Consider the following 15139-nt stretch of genomic DNA (forward strand, 5'->3'; position numbering starts at 1 on the left):
ATTGGCCCACAGGCCAGTCCATCAAATACAATGGATGACCACCGATATGTAACAACATCAATGGCAAGTCAACAGTTTTCTATTTTACTACTTTTGATGGGACCATCATACAACAGTCTTCAACCAACAAACCAATTGGTCAAGAACATTCTTGTTATCAACCATCTTTGGCTGGTTTTGTAGGTTTTCAATTAGACTATGGTGAGGAAGGACCTAAATAAGTTATGGAGAGCAAATAAATTCCTTATGCAAATTAGTTTGGAAATTAGACCATGTGATTGGTTGATGCAATTCTCATTAGGGATGGCCATCGATGTTTATAAAACATCGATAGATTATGGTCGATGTTCATAGTTTTTACATCGATGGGGGAGAACCAGATGGTTTCCCACCATCAATGTCAAGCTAAAACGAAAAGATTTGTTGTGCTATCTCCTGGGACATGGAATATAGCTCCACCCCCTGAAACATGTGAAGCCCCGCCCCCGTGTTCTGATTGGCCCACGGTCCAGTCAGTCAAATACAATGGATGACCACCTATAGGTAACAACATCGATGGCAAAGGCAAAAATGGCCATCACTAACACTCATTCAAAACAATCTATTCCGATTGGTTTATGCACTGTCAGTCAACAGTTTTCTATTTTACTACTTTAGCTGGGCACTAACACTCATTCAAAACAATCCATTCCGATTGGTTTATGCACTGTCAGTCAACAGTTTTCTATTTTACTACTTTAGCTGGGACCATCATGTGATAGTCTTCAACCAGCAAGACAATCAGTCGTGAATGTTCTTGTCACCCACCATCTTTGGCTAGTTTTGCAGGTTTTCAATAAGACTAGGGTGAGGAAAGACCTAAGTAAGTTATGGAGAGCAAAGAAAGCCCTTATGCAAATTAGTTTAGAAATTAGACCATCTGATTGGTTGATGCAATACTCATTAGGGATGGCCATCGGCCATCGATGTTTATAAAACATCTATAGGTTATGGTCGATGTTCAATAGTTTTGACATTGATGGGGGAGAACCAGATGGTTTCACACCATCAATGTCAAGCTCAAACTACTAGTTTTGTTTTGCTATTTCCTGGGACACTGAGCATAGCTCCACCCACGACACCAGTGAAGCCCCACCCCCATATTCTGATTGGCCCACAGGCCAGTCCATCAAATACAATGGATGACCACCGATATGTAACAACATCAATGGCAAGTCAACAGTTTTCTATTTTACTACTTTTGATGGGACCATCATACAACAGTCTTCAACCAACAAACCAATTGGTCAAGAACATTCTTGTTATCAACCATCTTTGGCTGGTTTTGTAGGTTTTCAATTAGACTATGGTGAGGAAGGACCTAAATAAGTTATGGAGAGCAAATAAATTCCTTATGCAAATTAGTTTTGAAATTAGACCATGTGATTGGTTGATGCAATTCTCATTAGGGATGGCCATCGATGTTTATAAAACATCGATAGATTATGGTCGATGTTCATAGTTTTTACATCGATGGGGGAGAACCAGATGGTTTCCCACCATCAATGTCAAGCTAAAACGAAAAGATTTGTTGTGCTATCTCCTGGGACATGGAATATAGCTCCACCCCCTGAAACATGTGAAGCCCCACCCCCGTGTTCTGATTGGCCCACGGTCCAGTCAGTCAAATACAATGGATGACCACCTATAGGTAACAACATCGATGGCAAAGGCAACAATGGCCATCACTAACACTCATTCAAAACAATCCATTCCGATTGGTTTATGCACTGTCAGTCAACAGTTTTCTATTTTACTACTTTAGCTGGGACCATCATGTGATAGTCTTCAACCAGCAAGACAATCAGTCGTGAATGTTCTTGTCACCCACCATCTTTGGCTAGTTTTGTAGGTTTTCAATAAGACTAGGGTGAGGAAAGACCTAAGTAAGTTATGGAGAGCAAAGAAAGCCCTTATGCAAATTAGTTTAGAAATTAGACCATCTGATTGGTTGATGCAATACTCATTAGGGATGTCCATCGGCCATCGGCCATCGATGTTTATAAAACATCTATAGGTTATGGTCGATGTTCAATAGTTTTGACATCGATGGGGGAGAACCAGGTGGTTTCACACCATCAATGTCAAGCTCAAACTACTAGTTTTGTTTTGCTATTTCCTGGGACACTGAGCATAGCTCCACCCACGACACCAGTGAAGCCCCGCCCCCATATTCTGATTGGCCCACAGGCCAGTCCATCAAATACAATGGATGACCACCGATATGTAACAACATCAATGGCAAGTCAACAGTTTTCTATTTAACTACTTTTGATGAGACCATCATACAACAGTCTTCAACCAACAAACCAATTGGTCAAGAACATTCTTGTTATCAACCATCTTTGGCTGGTTTTGTAGGTTTTCAATTAGACTATGGTGAGGAAGGACCTAAATAAGTTATAGAGAGCAAATAAATTCCTTATGCAAATTAGTTTGGAAATTAGACCGTGTGATTGGTTGATGCAATTCTCATTAGGGATGACCATCGATGTTCATAAAACATCGATAGATTATGGTCGATGTTCATAGTTTTTACATCGATGGAGGAGAACCAGATGGTTTCCCACCATCAATGTCAAGCTAAAACGAAAAGATTTTTTGTGCTATCTCCTGGGACATGGAATATAGCCCCGCCCCCGTGTTCTGATTGGCCCACGGTCCAGTCAGTCAAATACAATGGATGACCACCTATAGGTAACAACATCGATGGCAAAGGCAACAATGGCTATCACTAACACTCATTCAAAACAATCCATTCCGATTGGTTTATGCACTGTCAGTCAACAGTTTTCTATTTTACTACTTTAGCTGGGACCATCATGTGATAGTCTTCAACCAGCAAGACAATCAGTCGTGAATGTTCTTGTCACCCACCATTTTTGGCTAGTTTTGTAGGTTTTCAATAAGACTAGGGTGAGGAAAGACCTAAGTAAGTTATGTAGAGCAAAGAAAGCCCTTATGCAAATCAGTTTAGAAATTAGACCATCTGATTGGTTGATGCAATACTCATTAGGGATGGCCATCGGCCATCGATGTTTATAAAACATCTATAGGTTATGGTTGATGTTCAATAGTTCTGACATCGATGGGGGAGAACCAGATGGTTTCACACCATCAATGTCAAGCTCAAACTACTAGTTTTGTTTTGCTATTTCCTGGGACACTGAGCATAGCTCCACCCACGACACCAGTGAAGCCCCGCCCCATATTCTGATTGGCCCACAGGCCAGTCCATCAAATACAATGGATGACCACCGATATGTAACAACATCAATGGCAAGTCAACAGTTTTCTATTTTACTACTTTTGATGGGACCATCATACAACAGTCTTCAACCAACAAACCAATTGGTCAAGAATATTCTTGTTATCAACCATCTTTGGCTGGTTTTGTAGGTTTTCAATTAGACTATGGTGAGGAAGGACCTAAATAAGTTATGGAGAGCAAATAAATTCCTTATGCAAATTAGTTTGGAAATTAGACCATGTGATTGGTTGATGCAATTCTCATTAGGGATGACCATCGATGTTTATAAAACATCGATAGATTATGGTCGATTTTCATAGTTTTTACATCGATGGGGGAGAACCAGATGGTTTCCCACCATCAATGTCAAGCTAAAACGAAAAGATTTGTTGTGCTATCTCCTGAAACATGTGAAGCCCCGGCCCCGTGTTCTGATTGGCCCACGGTCCAGTCAGTCAAATACAATGGATGACCACCTATAGGTAACAACATTGATGGCAAAGGCAACAATGGCCATCACTAACACTCATTCCAAACAATCCATTCCGATTGGTTTATGCACTGTCAGTCAACAGTTTTCTATTTTACTACTTTAGCTGGGACCATCATGTGATAGTCTTCAACCAGCAAGACAATCAGTCGTGAATGTTCTTGTCACCCACCATCTTTGGCTAGTTTTGTAGGTTTTCAATAAGACTAGGGTGAGGAAAGACCTAAGTAAGTTATGGAGAGCAAAGAAAGCCCTTATGCAAATTAGTTTAGAAATTAGACCATCTGATTGGTTGATGCAATACTCATTAGGGATGTCCATCGGCCATCGGCCATCGATGTTTATAAAACATCTATAGGTTATGGTCGATGTTCAATAGTTTTGACATCGATGGGGGAGAACCAGGTGGTTTCACACCATCAATGTCAAGCTCAAACTACTAGTTTTGTTTTGCTATTTCCTGGGACACTGAGCATAGCTCCACCCACGACACCAGTGAAGCCCCGCCCCCATATTCTGATTGGCCCACAGGCCAGTCCATCAAATACAATGGATGACCACCGATATGTAACAACATCAATGGCAAGTCAACAGTTTTCTATTTAACTACTTTTGATGAGACCATCATACAACAGTCTTCAACCAACAAACCAATTGGTCAAGAACATTCTTGTTATCAACCATCTTTGGCTGGTTTTGTAGGTTTTCAATTAGACTATGGTGAGGAAGGACCTAAATAAGTTATAGAGAGCAAATAAATTCCTTATGCAAATTAGTTTGGAAATTAGACCGTGTGATTGGTTGATGCAATTCTCATTAGGGATGACCATCGATGTTCATAAAACATCGATAGATTATGGTCGATGTTCATAGTTTTTACATCGATGGAGGAGAACCAGATGGTTTCCCACCATCAATGTCAAGCTAAAACGAAAAGATTTTTTGTGCTATCTCCTGGGACATGGAATATAGCCCCGCCCCCGTGTTCTGATTGGCCCACGGTCCAGTCAGTCAAATACAATGGATGACCACCTATAGGTAACAACATCGATGGCAAAGGCAACAATGGCTATCACTAACACTCATTCAAAACAATCCATTCCGATTGGTTTATGCACTGTCAGTCAACAGTTTTCTATTTTACTACTTTAGCTGGGACCATCATGTGATAGTCTTCAACCAGCAAGACAATCAGTCGTGAATGTTCTTGTCACCCACCATTTTTGGCTAGTTTTGTAGGTTTTCAATAAGACTAGGGTGAGGAAAGACCTAAGTAAGTTATGTAGAGCAAAGAAAGCCCTTATGCAAATCAGTTTAGAAATTAGACCATCTGATTGGTTGATGCAATACTCATTAGGGATGGCCATCGGCCATCGATGTTTATAAAACATCTATAGGTTATGGTTGATGTTCAATAGTTCTGACATCGATGGGGGAGAACCAGATGGTTTCACACCATCAATGTCAAGCTCAAACTACTAGTTTTGTTTTGCTATTTCCTGGGACACTGAGCATAGCTCCACCCACGACACCAGTGAAGCCCCGCCCCATATTCTGATTGGCCCACAGGCCAGTCCATCAAATACAATGGATGACCACCGATATGTAACAACATCAATGGCAAGTCAACAGTTTTCTATTTTACTACTTTTGATGGGACCATCATACAACAGTCTTCAACCAACAAACCAATTGGTCAAGAATATTCTTGTTATCAACCATCTTTGGCTGGTTTTGTAGGTTTTCAATTAGACTATGGTGAGGAAGGACCTAAATAAGTTATGGAGAGCAAATAAATTCCTTATGCAAATTAGTTTGGAAATTAGACCATGTGATTGGTTGATGCAATTCTCATTAGGGATGACCATCGATGTTTATAAAACATCGATAGATTATGGTCGATTTTCATAGTTTTTACATCGATGGGGGAGAACCAGATGGTTTCCCACCATCAATGTCAAGCTAAAACGAAAAGATTTGTTGTGCTATCTCCTGAAACATGTGAAGCCCCGGCCCCGTGTTCTGATTGGCCCACGGTCCAGTCAGTCAAATACAATGGATGACCACCTATAGGTAACAACATTGATGGCAAAGGCAACAATGGCCATCACTAACACTCATTCCAAACAATCCATTCCGATTGGTTTATGCACTGTCAGTCAACAGTTTTCTATTTTACTACTTTAGCTGGGACCATCATGTGATAGTCTTCAACCAGCAAGACAATCAGTCGTGAATGTTCTTGTCACCCACCATTTTTGGCTAGTTTTGTAGGTTTTCAATAAGACTAGGGTGAGGAAAGACCTAAGTAAGTTATGTAGAGCAAAGAAAGCCCTTATGCAAATCAGTTTAGAAATTAGACCATCTGATTGGTTGATGCAATACTCATTAGGGATGGCCATCGGCCATCGATGTTTATAAAACATCTATAGGTTATGGTCGATGTTCAATAGTTCTGACATCGATGGGGGAGAACCAGATGGTTTCACACCATCAATGTCAAGCTCAAACTACTAGTTTTGTTTTGCTATTTCCTGGGACACTGAGCATAGCTCCACCCACGACACCAGTGAAGCCCCGCCCCCATATTCTGATTGGCCCACAGGCCAGTCCATCAAATACAATGGATGACCACCAATATGTAACAACATCAATAGCAAGTCAACAGTTTTCTATTTTACTACTTTTGATGGGACCATCATACAACAGTCTTCAACCAACAAACCAATTGGTCAAGAACATTCTTGTTATCAAGCATCTTTGGCTGGTTTTGTAGATTTTCAATTAGACTATGGTGAGGAAGGACCTAAATAAGTTATGGAGAGCAAATAAATTCCTTATGCAAATTAGTTTGGATATTAGACCATGTGATTGGTTAATGCAATTCTCATTAGGGATGACCATCGATGTTTATAAAACATCGATAGATTATGGTCGATGTTCATAGTTTTTACATCGATGGGGGAGAACAAGATGGTTTCGGACCATCAATGTCAAGCTAAAACGAAAAGATTTGTTGTGCTATCTCCTGGGACATGGAATATAGCTCCACCCCCTGAAACATGTGAAGCCCCGCCCCCGTGTTCTGATTGGCCCACGGTCCAGTCAGTCAAATACAATGGATGACCACCTATAGGTAACAACATCGATGGCAAAGGCAACAATGGCCATCACTAACACTCATTCAAAACAATCCATTCCGATTGGTTTATGCACTGTCAGTCAACAGTTTTCTATTTTACTACTTTAGCTGGGACCATCATGTGATAGTCTTCAACCAGCAAGACAATCAGTCGTTAATGTTCGTGTCACCCACCATCTTTGGCTAGTTTTGTAGGTTTTCAATAAGACTAGGGTGAGGAAAGACCTAAGTAAGTTATGGAGAGCAAAGAAAGCCCTTATGCAAATTAATTTAGAAATTAGACCATCTGATTGGTTGATGCAATACTCATTAGGGATGGCCATCGGCCATCGATGTTTATAAAACATCTATAGGTTATGGTCGATGTTCAATAGTTCTGACATCGATGGGGGAGAACCAGATGGTTTCACACCATCAATGTCAAGCTCAAACTACTAGTTTTGTTTTGCTATTTCCTGGGACACTGAGCATAGCTCCACCCACGACACCAGTGAAGCCCCGCCCCCATATTCTGATTGGCCCACAGGCCAGTCCATCAAATACAATGGATGACCACCGATATGTAACAACATCAATGGCAAGTCAACAGTTTTCTATTTTACTACTTTTGATGGGACCATCATACAACAGTCTTCAACCAACAAACCAATTGGTCAAGAACATTCTTGTTATCAACCATCTTTGGCTGGTTTTGTAGGTTTTCAATTAGACTATGGTGAGGAAGGACCTAAATAAGTTATGGAGAGCAAATAAATTCCTTATGCAAATTAGTTTTGATATTAGACCATGTGATTGGTTGATGCAATTCTCATTAGGGATGACCATCGATGTTTATAAAACATCGATAGATTATGGTCGATGTTCATAGTTTTTACATCGATGGGGGAGAACCAGATGGTTTCGGACCATCAATGTCAAGCTAAAACGAAAAGATTTGTTGTGCTATCTCCTGGGACATGGAATATAGCTCCACCCCCTGAAACATGTGAAGCCCCGCCCCCGTGTTCTGATTGGCCCACGGTCCAGTCAGTCAAATACAATGGATGACCACCTATAGGTAACAACATCGATGGCAAAGGCAACAATGGCCATCACTAACACTCATTCAAAACAATCCATTCCGATTGGTTTATGCACTGTCAGTCAACAGTTTTCTATTTTACTACTTTAGCTGGGACCATCATGTGATAGTCTTTAACCAGCAAGACAATCAGTCGTGAATGTTCTTGTCACCCACCATCTTTGGCTAGTTTTGTAGGTTTTCAATAAGACTAGGGTGAGGAAAGACCTTAGTAAGTTATGGAGAGCAAATAAAGCCATTATGCAAATTAGTTTAGAAATTAGACCATCTGATTGGTTGATGCAATACTCATTAGGGATGGCCATCGGCCATTGATGTTTATAAAAAATCTATAGGTTTTGGTCGATGTTCATTAGTTTTGACATCGATGGGGGAGAACCAGATGGTTTCACACCATCAATGTCAAGCTCAAACTACTAGTTTTGTTTTGCTATTTCCTGGGACACTGAGCATAGCTCCACCCACGACACCAGTGAAGCCCCGCCCCCATATTCTGATTGGCCCACAGGCCAGTCCATCACATACAATGGATGACCACCGATATGTAACAACATCAATGGCAAGTCAACAGTTTTCTATTTTACTACTTTTGATGGGACCATCATACAACAGTCTTCAACCAACAAACCAATTGGTCAAGAACATTCTTGTTATCAATCATCTTTGGCTGGTTTTGTAGGTTTTCAAATAGACTATGGTGAGGAAGGACCTAAATAAGTTATGGAGAGCAAATAAATTCCTTATGCAAATTAGTTTGGAAATTAGACCATGTGATTGGTTGATGCAATTCTCATTATGGATGACCATCGATGTTTATAAAACATCGATAGATTATGGTCGATGTTTATAGTTTTTACATCGATGGGGGAGAACCAGATGGTTTCGGACCATCAATGTCAAGCTAAAATGAAAAGATTTGTTGTGCTATCTCCTGGGACATGGAATATAGCTCCACCCTCTGAAACATGTGAAGCCCCGCCCCCGTGTTCTGATTGGCCCACGGTCCAGTCAGTCAAATACAATGGATGACCACCTATAGGTAACAACATCGATGGCAAAGGCAACAATGGCCATCACTAACACTCATTCAAAACAATCCATTCCGATTGGTTTATGCACTGTCAGTCAACAGTTTTCTATTTTACTACTTTAGCTGGGACCATCATGTGATAGTCTTCAACCAGCAAGACAATCAGTCGTTAATGTCCTTGTTACCCACCATCTTTGGCTAGTTTTGTTGGTTTTCAATAAGACTAGAGTGAGGAAAGACCTAAGTAAGTTATGGAGAGCAAAGAAAGCCTTATGCAAATTAGTTTAGAAATTAGACCATCTGATTGGTTGATGCAATACTCATTAGGGATGGCCATCGGCCATCGATGTTTATAAAACATCTATAGGTTATGGTCGATGTTCAATAGTTCTGACATCGATGGGGGAGAACCAGATGGTTTCACACCATCAATGTCAAGCTCAAACTACTAGTTTTGTTTTGCTATTTCCTGGGACACTGAGCATAGCTCCACCCACTACACCAGTGAAGCCCCGCCCCCATATTCTGATTGGCCCACAGGCCAGTCTATCAAATACAATGGATGACCACCGATATGTAACAACATCAATGGCAAGTCAACAGTTTTCTATTTTACTACTTTTGATGGGACCATCATACAACAGTCTTCAACCAACAAACCAATTGGTCAAGAACATTCTTGTTATCAACCATCTTTGGCTGGTTTTGTAGGTTTTCAATTAGACTATGGTGAGGAAGGACCTAAATAAGTTATGGAGAGCAAATAAATTCCTTATGCAAATTAGTTTGGAAATTAGACCATGTGATTGGTTGATGCAATTCTCATTAGGGATGACCATCGATGTTTATAAAACATCGATAGATTATGGTCGATTTTCATAGTTTTTACATCGATGGGGGAGAACCAGATGGTTTCCCACCATCAATGTCAAGCTAAAACGAAAAGATTTGTTGTGCTATCTCCTGAAACATGTGAAGCCCCGGCCCCGTGTTCTGATTGGCCCACGGTCCAGTCAGTCAAATACAATGGATGACCACCTATAGGTAACAACATCGATGGCAAAGGCAACAATGGCCATCACTAACACTCATTCCAAACAATCCATTCCGATTGGTTTATGCACTGTCAGTCAACAGTTTTCTATTTTACTACTTTAGCTGGGACCATCATGTGATAGTCTTCAACCAGCAAGACAATCAGTCGTGAATGTTCTTGTCACCCACCATCTTTGGATAGTTTTGTAGGTTTTCAATAAGACTAGGATGAGGAAAGACCTAAGTAAGTTATGGAGAGCAAAGAAAGCCCTTATGCAAATTAGTTTAGAAATTAGACCATCTGATTGGTTGATGCAATACTCATTAGGGATGGCCATCGGCCATCGATGTTTATAAAACATCTATAGGTTATGGTCGATGTTCAATAGTTCTGACATCGATGGGGGAGAACCAGATGGTTTCACACCATCAATGTCAAGCTCAAACTACTAGTTTTGTTTTGCTATTTCCTGGGACACTGAGCATAGCTCCACCCACGACACCAGTGAAGCCCCGCCCCCATATTCTGATTGGCCCACAGGCCAGTCCATCAAATACAATGGATGACCACCGATATGTAACAACATCAATGGCAAGTCAACAGTTTTCTATTTTACTACTTTTGATGGGACCATCATACAACAGTCTTCAACCAACAAACCAATTGGTCAAGAACATTCTTGTTATCAACCATCTTTGGCTGGTTTTGTAGGTTTTCAATTAGACTATGGTGAGGAAGGACCTAAATAAGTTATGGAGAGCAAATAAATTGCTTATGCAAATTAGTTTTGATATTAGACCATGTGATTGGTTGATGCAATTCTCATTAGGGATGACCATCGATGTTTATAAAACATCGATAGATTATGGTCGATGTTCATAGTTTTTACATCGATGGGGGAGAACCAGATGGTTTCGGACCATCAATGTCAAGCTAAAACGAAAAGATTTGTTGTGCTATCTCCTGGGACATGGAATATAGCTCCACCCCCTGAAACATGTGAAGCCCCGCCCCCGTGTTCTGATTGGCCCACGGTCCAGTCAGTCAAATACAATGGATGACCACCTATAGGTAACAACATCGATGGCAAAGGCAACAATGGCCATCACTAACACTCATTCAAAACAATCCATTCCGATTGGTTTATGCACTGTCAGCCAACAGTTTTCTATTTTACTACTTTAGCTGGGACCATCATGTGATAGTCTTTAACCAGCAAGACAATCAGTCGTGAATGTTCTTGTCACCCACCATCTTTGGCTAGTTTTGTAGGTTTTCAATAAGACTAGGGTGAGCAAAGACCTAAGTAAGTTATGGAGAGCAAATAAAGCCATTATGCAAATTAGTTTAGAAATTAGACCATCTGATTGGTTGATGCAATACTCATTAGGGATGGCCATCGGCCATCGATGTTTATAAAACATCTATAGGTTATGGTCGATGTTCATTAGTTTTGACATCGATGGGGGAGAACCAGATGGTTTCACACCATCAATGTCAAGCTCAAACTACTAGTTTTGTTTTGCTATTTCCTGGGACACTGAGCATAGCTCCACCCACGACACCAGTGAAGCCCCGCCCCCATATTCTGATTGGCCCACAGGCCAGTCCATCACATACAATGGATGACCACCGATATGTAACAACATCAATGGCAAGTCAACAGTTTTCTATTTTACTACTTTTGATGGGACCATCATACAACAGTCTTCAACCAACAAACCAATTGGTCAAGAACATTCTTGTTATCAATCATCTTTGGCTGGTTTTGTAGGTTTTCAAATAGACTATGGTGAGGAAGGACCTAAATAAGTTATGGAGAGCAAATAAATTCCTTATGCAAATTAGTTTGGAAATTAGACCATGTGATTGGTTGATGCAATTCTCATTATGGATGACCATCGATGTTTATAAAACATCGATAGATTATGGTCGATGTTTATAGTTTTTACATCGATGGGGGAGAACCAGATGGTTTCGGACCATCAATGTCAAGCTAAAATGAAAAGATTTGTTGTGCTATCTCCTGGGACATGGAATATAGCTCCACCCTCTGAAACATGTGAAGCCCCGCCCCCGTGTTCTGATTGGCCCACGGTCCAGTCAGTCAAATACAATGGATGACCACCTATAGGTAACAACATCGATGGCAAAGGCAACAATGGCCATCACTAACACTCATTCAAAACAATCCATTCCGATTGGTTTATGCACTGTCAGTCAACAGTTTTCTATTTTACTACTTTAGCTGGGACCATCATGTGATAGTCTTCAACCAGCAAGACAATCAGTCGTTAATGTCCTTGTTACCCACCATCTTTGGCTAGTTTTGTTGGTTTTCAATAAGACTAGAGTGAGGAAAGACCTAAGTAAGTTATGGAGAGCAAAGAAAGCCTTATGCAAATTAGTTTAGAATTTAGACCATCTGATTGGTTGATGCAATACTCATTAGGGATGGCCATCGGCCATCGATGTTTATAAAACATCTATAGGTTATGGTCGATGTTCAATAGTTCTGACATCGATGGGGGAGAACCAGATGGTTTCACACCATCAATGTCAAGCTCAAACTACTAGTTTTGTTTTGCTATTTCCTGGGACACTGAGCATAGCTCCACCCACTACACCAGTGAAGCCCCGCCCCCATATTCTGATTGGCCCACAGGCCAGTCTATCAAATACAATGGATGACCACCGATATGTAACAACATCAATGGCAAGTCAACAGTTTTCTATTTTACTACTTTTGATGGGACCATCATACAACAGTCTTCAACCAACAAACCAATTGGTCAAGAACATTCTTGTTATCAACCATCTTTGGCTGGTTTTGTAGGTTTTCAATTAGACTATGGTGAGGAAGGACCTAAATAAGTTATGGAGAGCAAATAAATTCCTTATGCAAATTAGTTTGGAAATTAGACCATGTGATTGGTTGATGCAATTCTCATTAGGGATGACCATCGATGTTTATAAAACATCGATAGATTATGGTCGATTTTCATAGTTTTTACATCGATGGGGGAGAACCAGATGGTTTCCCACCATCAATGTCAAGCTAAAACGAAAAGATTTGTTGTGCTATCTCCTGAAACATGTGAAGCCCCGGCCCCGTGTTCTGATTGGCCCACGGTCCAGTCAGTCAAATACAATGGATGACCACCTATAGGTAACAACATCGATGGCAAAGGCAACAATGGCCATCACTAACACTCATTCCAAACAATCCATTCCGATTGGTTTATGCACTGTCAGTCAACAGTTTTCTATTTTACTACTTTAGCTGGGACCATCATGTGATAGTCTTCAACCAGCAAGACAATCAGTCGTGAATGTTCTTGTCACCCACCATCTTTGGATAGTTTTGTAGGTTTTCAATAAGACTAGGATGAGGAAAGACCTAAGTAAGTTATGGAGAGCAAAGAAAGCCCTTATGCAAATTAGTTTAGAAATTAGACCATCTGATTGGTTGATGCAATACTCATTAGGGATGGCCATCGGCCATCGATGTTTATAAAACATCTATAGGTTATGGTCGATGTTCAATAGTTCTGACATCGATGGGGGAGAACCAGATGGTTTCACACCATCAATGTCAAGCTCAAACTACTAGTTTTGTTTTGCTATTTCCTGGGACACTGAGCATAGCTCCACCCACGACACCAGTGAAGCCCCGCCCCCATATTCTGATTGGCCCACAGGCCAGTCCATCAAATACAATGGATGACCACCGATATGTAACAACATCAATGGCAAGTCAACAGTTTTCTATTTTACTACTTTTGATGGGACCATCATACAACAGTCTTCAACCAACAAACCAATTGGTCAAGAACATTCTTGTTATCAACCATCTTTGGCTGGTTTTGTAGGTTTTCAATTAGACTATGGTGAGGAAGGACCTAAATAAGTTATGGAGAGCAAATAAATTGCTTATGCAAATTAGTTTTGATATTAGACCATGTGATTGGTTGATGCAATTCTCATTAGGGATGACCATCGATGTTTATAAAACATCGATAGATTATGGTCGATGTTCATAGTTTTTACATCGATGGGGGAGAACCAGATGGTTTCGGACCATCAATGTCAAGCTAAAACGAAAAGATTTGTTGTGCTATCTCCTGGGACATGGAATATAGCTCCACCCCCTGAAACATGTGAAGCCCCGCCCCCGTGTTCTGATTGGCCCACGGTCCAGTCAGTCAAATACAATGGATGACCACCTATAGGTAACAACATCGATGGCAAAGGCAACAATGGCCATCACTAACACTCATTCAAAACAATCCATTCCGATTGGTTTATGCACTGTCAGCCAACAGTTTTCTATTTTACTACTTTAGCTGGGACCATCATGTGATAGTCTTTAACCAGCAAGACAATCAGTCGTGAATGTTCTTGTCACCCACCATCTTTGGCTAGTTTTGTAGGTTTTCAATAAGACTAGGGTGAGCAAAGACCTAAGTAAGTTATGGAGAGCAAATAAAGCCATTATGCAAATTAGTTTAGAAATTAGACCATCTGATTGGTTGATGCAATACTCATTAGGGATGGCCATCGGCCATCGATGTTTATAAAACATCTATAGGTTATGGTCGATGTTCATTAGTTTTGACATCGATGGGGGAGAACCAGATGGTTTCACACCATCAATGTCAAGCTCAAACTACTAGTTTTGTTTTGCTATTTCCTGGGACACTGAGCATAGCTCCACCCACGACACCAGTGAAGCCCCGCCCCCATATTCTGATTGGCCCACAGGCCAGTCCATCAAATACAATGGATGACCACCGATATGTAACAACATCAATGGCAAGTCAACAGTTTTCTATTTTACTACTTTTGATGGGACCATCATACAACAGTCTTCAACCAACAAACCAATTGGTCAAGAACATTCTTGTTATCAACCATCTTTGGCTGGTTTTGTAGGTTTTCAATTAGACTATGGTGAGGAAGGACCTAAATAAGTTATGGAGAGCAAATAAATTCCTTATGCAAATTAGTTTGGAAATTAGACCATGTGATTGGTTGATGCAATTCTCATTAGGGATGACCATCGATGTTT

This window comes from Crinia signifera, chromosome 2 (assembly GCF_055691185.1).
Source record: "Crinia signifera chromosome 2, ASM5569118v1, whole genome shotgun sequence".
Taxonomy (NCBI): domain Eukaryota; kingdom Metazoa; phylum Chordata; class Amphibia; order Anura; family Myobatrachidae; genus Crinia; species Crinia signifera.